Raw genomic sequence first — 9,344 nt, forward strand, 5'->3', positions numbered from 1 at the left:
AAAGAAAGAAAGAAAGAAAGAAAGAAAGAAAGAAAGAAAGAAAGAAAGAAAGAAAGAAAGAAAGAAGAGAAAAAAACCAACAACCCCCCAAAACAAAATAACCTACAATTTCGTGTGCTGACACGCTCGAGCAGGGTGAATCATAAAGAGAGTGAGGATAATAAAACACCTCTGGCATTTTAACTCCTACATGAAGCATAAATCCTAGCACCTTTATTTTTTACTCCAGAGTTGGTTTTTATGAAGATGCTTGGGGCCATCCTAATAAAAATAGTTGGCAATGATGTGTAAGATGTATCTTTTTTTTTTTTTTTCAAAAAAAGAAAGGTGTCTGCCAGATGGAGCAAAGAAGCAACAAGACTATGCTATTTCCTTGCTCACCTTTCTCTCTGCTCCTACTTCCTCTGCAGCTCGGGAAGGTTTGGTAGACAGCTAACACATCCCAGGCTTCCTTCCTGACCCAGGCAACACCATCTGTATGCTTCAGCAGCACTGGTGTCGTCAAGATGGACTTAATTCCTGTCTTCACAAGCCAGAGAGACGGTTCTCCACGAATGCTTTATACAATTCATCCTGACTCTTCAGAATCAAGAATGTCGTAGAACAAGAATGCTGTTCATCATTTGAACAGACAGGCGTTCCTCACCTCTCCCCCAGCGCCGACCCTTGCCCACCTCTGCCATTTCCTATTCATGTGGTTTTGCCTTTTGTACAATGTCAGGCAAACAAAATCCCGCAGAATAATCCCTGGTCGGCTCTAGATTCACCTATGGAGTTATGCATGTCTGCACTCTTATCTTCTTAGCTGACTAGAATTGTTTTCTTCTCTCTATCTCTCCCTCTCCTTCTCCCCCCCTCCCGTGTCTCTCTCTCTCTCTCTCTCTCTCTCTCTCTCTCTCTCTCTCTAGTGTGTGGGGTGTGTGTGTGTGTGTGTGTGTGTGTGTGTGTGAAGCCTGAAGACATCTTCAGCTATCATCCCTCAGTTGTTGTTTGCCCTCTTTGCTTTCCCAACAGACTCTCATTGACTTGCCACAGACCAGACTGATTGACCCGTGAGTCCCAGGGATCTGCCCTTCTCATATTTGTCAAGCAGGGACTCCATTGACTGAACTATCTCCTTAGGGCTGGAGGCTCTTGTCTGTGCAGCCGCGAGAGTCGTTTCCAGTGTTTTCAACCTCCGCAAAGAGAATGCTACCCCTATGAACTTCCGCACATCCTTTTCTGAATAGATGCAAGGTTTCACCTCTCTTGGAGAACAGCTGAAATGGCATCTTCCAATCCTGTGGTGAGTGTCTTCACAAGAAACTTCTCAACCGTGTTCTGCAATTACTGGACCATTTTGTAGCCACACCATCACTGCACTGCCTGCGGATGGGAATTCCTGGAAAGACGCTGTCCTCGAATGCTGAGGAAAACTTCCGTCACTATGAGAATTTGGAAGGCTGCTGATCCCACAGCCTAATCCCAGTTTCTCTCTGACTACCCAAAAAGCTGTTCTTTGCTCCTGCTGGGCTCTGTATCATAACTACATCCTGATAAAGAGAAACCTTTAGGACATGTTAGCATAACAAAAGCTACTCCACCAATGAAGGACTAAGAATGCTATCCCATAGCATCAGAGGTTGAGATTCTTCTGCCCGCTGTAACTGACTCCTTAATGCTTCCACTAATGAACTTTTAAAATTGACTTGATTTCTGACTTTCTTTGTGATATTGCTTTAAAGAGCCATGAAACCACTTCCGTGTTGGAAGTGCGGTAACCTGATCTGAGCTTTCTAGGGCCTTAGTCTCTCCATTTTGGCTGCAGAGTAAGGCATCTCATACTCCCTTTGAAGTGAGAGCTGTGGTTTTTTTGCAACAGCATGCCAAATCCCAAGGCTTCTCAGTTGGTACAGTTCACAGGCTTTTCTGGGCAGAGAGGAAGCCTGGAGCCGTTGCACTTTTTGGTTCAGCCAGTTGGGAACAACTTTGCTTTGAAGTTGCAGAAATTTTGCTCTTGATCTAATTAGTTAAAAATGGTGAGAAGTAAGGAGATGGTGACATAACTCAGCTGCTAAAGTTCTTATCAACACTGAAAGCAATGACATGAAAAGTATTGCCCTCTGAGGAGAAAGATGAAAACAAGAGAAGCTGATTTGCAAGTTGGATATATATATATTACATATATATAATATATTTAATAATATATTCATTTATTTTATGTATAACTGAAAACTTACAGAAACAAATGTAGTCAGAGACTGCTTGTTTGTTTCCCAGTTGCCCATACCTGAAATAATCACACAGAAACTATATTAATTACAACACTGCTTAGCCAATAGCTTATGCATATTCCTGGCTAACTCTTATATCTTACGTTAACTCATTTCTATTAATCTGTGTATCACCATGTGGTTGTGGCCTATCGGTAAGGTTCTGTCCATGTCTGTCTCCTTCAGTGGCTACATGGCTGTAGGAGCCAGCCATGATGAGCTAAATAGACTACCCAAAGGAAGTTCTTTATCTTCAACCATTATCACCTGCCAGAGTAGGACTCAGCCATTGATAAGTTTAATGGAGGCCTGAGTCTCAGCATTTTACCCTGATGCAATGCCTGATTGCAGGAAGAACCACAAACTGAGACTACCCAGGCACTACCCAAGAACAGACCATCCAAAGGAAATGCATAGCATTCCAACCATTGTAGATAGGATCACCTGCCAACACACCCTCACCAGGGTATCCCTAGACAAGTGTCAGCCAATCAGGGGTCCTGAACCTCAGACACCCCTCACCCCCACCTATACTACTATAAAAACCCAACTCTAACTAAGCTTGGAGCTCTCCAATTATTCCAATACGTAGGACACACAGAGAGACCGAGTTTGCAAACTTGTATAAAATAAAGGCTCTTTGCTTTTACATACAGGACTCAATCTCCTTGTTGGTTTTTGGGGATCTGGGCATAACGATGGATCTCTCTGACTCTGCCTTGTTTCTCCTCTATCTTCTTAGAATTCCTGCCTTACTCTATCCTGCCTTTTCTTGGGCCAAAGCAGCTTTATTCATTAACCAATAAAAGCTACACATATACAGAAGGACTTCCCACACCAAACAAAGGCTGCATTGAAATAGCAGAGATGGATGACTAGATCTGAGTCATTAATAATTGCGTGGAAGAACTGGAAGATGGGGAAAGACAAAGAGACACAGTCGGGGAAATGCGCTGGTGCTGGTCTAGTAAAGGAATGCCAACTCCATCGCAAGCACAAGGAAACAGGACTGCAGAGGCAGTGGGTAAGGGTACTTGACGCCAAGTCTGACAATCCTGGCATTAGCCAGGACCATACATTTTGTAAAACTTCTCCCGTTTTGGTTAAGAGGCAACGTTTTTTCCAAAAACCACTGTGATTAGCATTCCAGAGCTAAATCAGTTTATTTAACTAAGATAACAGCAGACTCCTGATAAGGGCTGGCAAGAGAGATGACCCCTAGCACTGGCTAACTTCAGACCAGAAAGAAATTTTTAATGCCCCACATCTTTTAAGGCCAAACATCTTCTGTCCAATAACTAGCTTAGCTTATGAAGCAGACAATGGGTACTGATACTTACAGGAAGCTCCACAGATAAAGGCCTGCACCATCTTCAATGGCTTGTTCCCGTCTACCTGACCTTTACACCCTGAGAGGCACATGGTAGAAGGAGAGAACCAACTTTGGAGGATTAACCTCCATACATTCATTGTTGTCTCATGTGCTCAAATACATGTGTGCACACACATGCACGCACACACACACGTACACACAAGCATTCCCTCTCTCTCCCTCCTCCTTCTCTCTTTCCCATTCCACCCCTTTCACTCCCTTCCTTTCCCTACCTCTCCCGGGCCCTCCCTCCTCTTTATATAATTTAGAACATTAAAGAATAAAGACAGCATGGCGGCACACACTTTTAAACCAGTACTTGGGAGGTAGAGTCAGGCAACTCTGAGTTCCAGGCCAACCTAGTTTTCAAAGTGAGTCCTTGTCTCAAAAACAAAACAAAATTAAAGAATAAGAAAATGTAGCAGCTGATGGAAGAAGATGCAGGGACCCACACCCAAATATTAGGTGGAATTCAGGGAAACCTGCAGAAAAGGGGGAGAAAGGATTATAAGAGCCAGAGGGGCTGGGGACATGTAAGCCAGGAGAACATGGCTTACAAAGTCAGTTAAGCAGGGCTCATAGGAACTCACAGAGACTGAAGAGGCAGGGCTCTGACAGTGGGAAAAGGGTTATCTCAGACTCCTTTGTCTGCTCTTGGAACCCTTTTCCTCGAATGAGTTGCCTCATCTAGCCTTGATGTGAAGGTTTGTGCATAATCTTATTGCATCTTGTTATTCCCTGTCCAGTTGATAGCCCAGGGAAGACTGCTCTTTTTCGAAGGGAGGAGGAGTGGATCTGGGGGAGAGGGGAAGGGGGGCTGGAAGGGGTAAAGGGAGGGCAGACTCTGCAGTCAGGATGTATTGTAGGAGAGAAAAATCAATGAAATCAAAAAGAATAAAGAAATATATTATTTTTTCAAGGATAAGAGATAGCTTTCTTTTTAAATAACCTCACCTTAGTGACTCTTTTATAGGTATACTATGAATATCACAATAACATCATGTTATATTCCAATAAAGTTACAGGATTTGAAAATTTTAAAAATATATACAAGGGGCTGGAAAAATGGCTCAGTACCCAAGAGGCTTGCTGCTCTGGCAAAAGACCTGTGTTCAGTTCTCAGCCCCTCCACTGAGCAACTCGCAGCCACCTGTAAACTCCATTGCCAGGGACTGTACACAGACATATAAGTTCCACAGAATAAATCTTTAATGCACAGAAACACAGAAATCCCTTGGTCTTTTAAAGCAGAAGTTTCATCGGCTACGAGGGGAGATGACCCGGAAGTACTTTCCTATAGACTTCCCTAGTTAACTGAGCAGGAAACAGCAATGCCCACAAAGCAGGCATGAGGGGCTATGTGAGGAGAGGTTCTCCTTTGTGTTTCTCAATTGTCTGGGTGCTGATGTTCTGTTTGCTTCCCACAGCCTGGCTCTTCTGTTTGTGGGGGAGATTAGAAGACGTAGGAAGCCAGTAACTGGTCCTCTGGGCTGGGTGCAGCACGAATTGGAAATAAAAGGAGGCAGAGTCATTTCACAGCCGCCCGTGGCAACAACAACACAACATGACTGTGGGTGGAACAGAAGCTGTCAGCGCAGGACAGTGGACCTGGGATTCCTGCACTGGACTGCTGCTTCCTCTGCGAGACAGCTCATCGCATCTCCTACCTCCCCATAGAAACCATTCCAGAGGCCTTAATGGTGGCCATGGATAGCAAAACTTGGGCAGTTCCTCAAGTGAGTCAGTACATGAATCGTGGCAGGGAAAACTGGGCAGGATGCTATAGAACGTGCATAGAGACAGCAAGTAAAACCCGGGGTTATGCTTTATAGAAATGATAAGGAGTGGGTCGTGTTTAAAAATTAGGGCTGCCTTCTGTTCTCCAACAAATGCGTGAGAGTCGAGTCTGCCATCATGACAGAGGCAGCATGTACGGGCATGGGAACTCTGCACACGTAAACATGCGTGCATGCCGCAAACACACAGAGAACAGATATAGAGACAGAGAGACAGGGGCATAGAGAGACAGACAGAAACAGAGACAAAGAGACTTAGGTTAAAAACCCAGTGACAACAGACAGGGACTTTTCTTTCCTGGTACTTTGGGTTTGGGAATCTTTGAGAGTGAGTGTCTTTATGGCAAGCTCCAGTGAGATTTGCTGGCTCATAGACTCTCTACTTCCTCTCTCCCTTTCCTGCACATCAGGCCACACATCCTCCACCTGCTTCTTCCCCTCCCACCTATCCCACCCCCTCAGACAGAGAGTTTAAAAACCATGGCATGCTTGGGTCTTGAAGCCTTTCTCCTCACAACTACAAGATAAATTTATAGCAGTAGCCAATGTCTCCCCTTGGCACATAAGCTACGTCAAATTAAATCACCCCCTGAAAATCTATAAAAGTCTTAAATTATCCTTGTTCCTAGGATTTTTCTGAGTGCTCTGTCTCCTTCAGACCTCTCCAAAGGGCTATATATGGCAGGTGTCTCTCTGACTCTCCCACTTCAAGTGTATCTCCTAAGACAGCTACTTTCCAAGTTTAGAATGGAAAGTTCTCTCTCACTCCAGGGACCTCGTGCTGTCATGCTCCCTGTTATGGTAGGCACAGGCTGTCTTAGATAGGGCTTCTATTGCTGTGAAGAGACACTGTGACTACAGCGACTCTCATAGTGAAAAAGCATTTATCTGGAGTGGCTTACCTTTTCAGAGGTTTAGTCCATTATCATCAAGGTACCACATAGCAGTGTGAAGGCAGACAAGGTGCTGGAGCTGAGAGTCCTACATCTGAGACATTGGATAGTATCTTGAACATATATGAGACCCCCAAAGCCCGCCCCCACAGTGACACACTTTCTCCAACAAGGCCACACCCACTCCAACAAAGCCACACCTCATAATAGTACCACTCCCTTTTGGGGACCATTTTCTTTCAAGCCACCACACAGATCACCCCTCCAAAACTGAGTCCCAATAAACTCTTTCTTTCAATATTTGCCTTGGTCTTGGTGTCTCATCACAGGAATAAAAAATAACCAAGACACCAATTGAGCCATATCTGAGCCCATGGCCTTCTAAGCTTTCCTTGCAGCCCTGATCCACTTCCTTGCTTTGATGCACTCTTCCTTGATAAACTCTCCTGATCTCCAATGTATTCCTAATTCATTGTTATGGGTACCAGCACCTGGAAAGCCCTCTGGGTACCATCCAGACTCCCTTGTCACCTAGCACCAGTTCAGCGTGGCTTTTAGAGAACTTCTAAGGATGCCACCTGAACATGGCCAGTTCCCACAGTTCCTGCTGAGCACAGTCAACACTCAGAGACATTGGCAGAAATTCGTGCCCACTATACCTCCTCCTCTGCCCCTCTGAAAGCTCATGATTCAGACTAGAGGGTGCTTTATAAGCTGTAAACAAAGGCCAAGATATGGCTTGGTGATCAATTGTGCCTCTTCAGAAGGCTAAACCTTGGTTCCCGGTACCTGCATGGACAGTTCACAAGTTCTGTAACTCTACCTCCAGGGGATCCAACACCCTCCTCTGATTATCCAGGTACCTGAATATACATGGTAGACACACACACACACACACACACACACACACACACACACCAATTTATAAACATAAATTTTGAAAAATAAATCTTTAAAAGAAAAAAATCAGAACCAGGAATTGGAGAGATGGCTCAGTGGTTAAGAGCACTGACGGCTCCCCTGAAGACCCAGCACCCACATGGCAGCTCACAACTGTCTGTAATTCCAGTTCCAGTGAACCTGACAAAACACCAATGGACATAAAATTACAAAAATAAAACAAGACCCTGTAAAAGTCAGAACTATTTTTGTGGTATCTTTAAAGGGAATGCAATTATTTTTTTACACAAATCCCACCTGTAAGGATGGATGTCAAGTCTAGGGTGTGAAGTCAGTCACACTAGATAATCACTAGACATCCTGACTTCTCAGTATCTCAGAACTTCATCTCTCTGTTTGCTCAAGCTCCCCTCAGGGTGGCCAGGAGGAAGAGCAGATGAAGAAGCTTCCAGACACTAGAGTCAGGTGACCCTTAGGAACCTCTCAAGCAAGCTATAGCCTATCTGCATGCAGACAAGCAGTTAAGAGATTAACCGAATGTCACTTGTACCTTTTCAATTGCCAGCAATGTTTTCCTGTAATTTCCTCCCAAATATTAATATTTTAAAAGGGGATTTATACACCTAGCCATTTGAAAGTCATTTAAGTGTGACAGGCAGCCAATCAAATAGGGGAGGGCAAGATGTTTATACAAGACTTAGTGAATTATGGAAGCTGACGGCCAGTCATAATGAAGGCGTACATCCGTGAAGGAGAGTGGTGAGGGGGTGTGCATAAACATTTGATTGCCTCCCTGAGCAGAAAATGTATTTCTGCAACAAAAAGAAGAAGTAACTTTTCTGTGTTAAAATCTCACAGCACCTATCTTATGGGGAAAACAAACCACAAAGACTTCCAGCCCAAACTGCGGTTTGGTGGACACAGACCCTTCCAGAGCAGTGTTGTTAGTGTGAGCTTGGCTTCTAATGACAGCTACATGGGGAGGCATTTGATGCTGTGCTGGGGGCTCTAATGAAGTTGGGATCACATTTGCATTTCAGAACTGAGGGCACAGGCTGGAGCCAGACAGCCTGGCTTTGGACGTGGTGGCTCCACTTGCTAATTGCGTACCCATGGGCATTTTCTTAATGTATTAATAGAATGGTTACAGTCTCCAGAGATTCTGTATTGTCTACGCTCCCCGCTTGTGTCTTCTTGGCCTAAGGAAGGAGGACGCTCTTGCACCCTCACTTTTTTGCTTTGCCCGGAGATGATTCCGTCCTGGCAGAGTCAAGCTGTGGACTGCCCTACATTTCTCTTTATTGCATAAAGCAGTTGCTAGGATTCTTTTGTTTTGTTTTCTTGCCCTGAAAGATTCCATTTCACAAGCAAGTTTTGTACTTCATCTTGAGAATGGAAGATGAATGTATCCTGGGTGGCCACACACAAAAAGACCATTTGTCCAGCACCACCATGCGGCACAGACTGATAAGTGCTGATTCCTGGAAGCTGACGGATGGTGCTCTATAAGGTTATTGGGGTGGGTTGATCTTGTAGGGGAACTAGGTGTATTAAAATCCTATCAGGATAAGGTCTGGGTAATTCGAGAATGTTCCCCCAAAGTCTCTGCATTTGAGTGCTTAGTCCCCAGTGAGTCAAGCTGTCTGGAGAGGATAAGGAGTTGTGGCCTTCTCATTCTTACCAGAAATAGTCTCTTCCGAGGCACTAAGTGGGCTCTCCCCCTTGTCTTTCTGAGCTTTGGGAGTCATGGGTCACCATAGAGTCCAATAATACTTCTCATAAGATTGCAATGCCATCTTTCTAGTTTCTGGCGCTTTTCTCTGTGTGTCTGTGTCTTCTGAGAAGGAACCAAGCTACACATCATAAGTTGAGAAAATCTACAGTGATTCCAGGTTCAGAGGAGATGTCACTGACCATTACAAGAGACCAGGTATTCACATAAAATTTGTAAAATGGGCTCAGGATTGAGCTCAGTTGTAAAGTGGACCACCACACACCCAGTTCAAGTAGATCTGGCCCTGTACAAATGGAAGAGGAAGGCCAATGCCTGTAACCTAAGCACTTTGGGGACATGGAAGCAGAAGGAGCAGAAGCTTGAGGACACCATTAGAGACAAAGGGATTCACGCACC

This window comes from Chionomys nivalis, chromosome 13, assembly GCF_950005125.1.
Source record: "Chionomys nivalis chromosome 13, mChiNiv1.1, whole genome shotgun sequence".
In the NCBI taxonomy this organism is placed as follows: Eukaryota; Metazoa; Chordata; class Mammalia; order Rodentia; family Cricetidae; genus Chionomys; species Chionomys nivalis.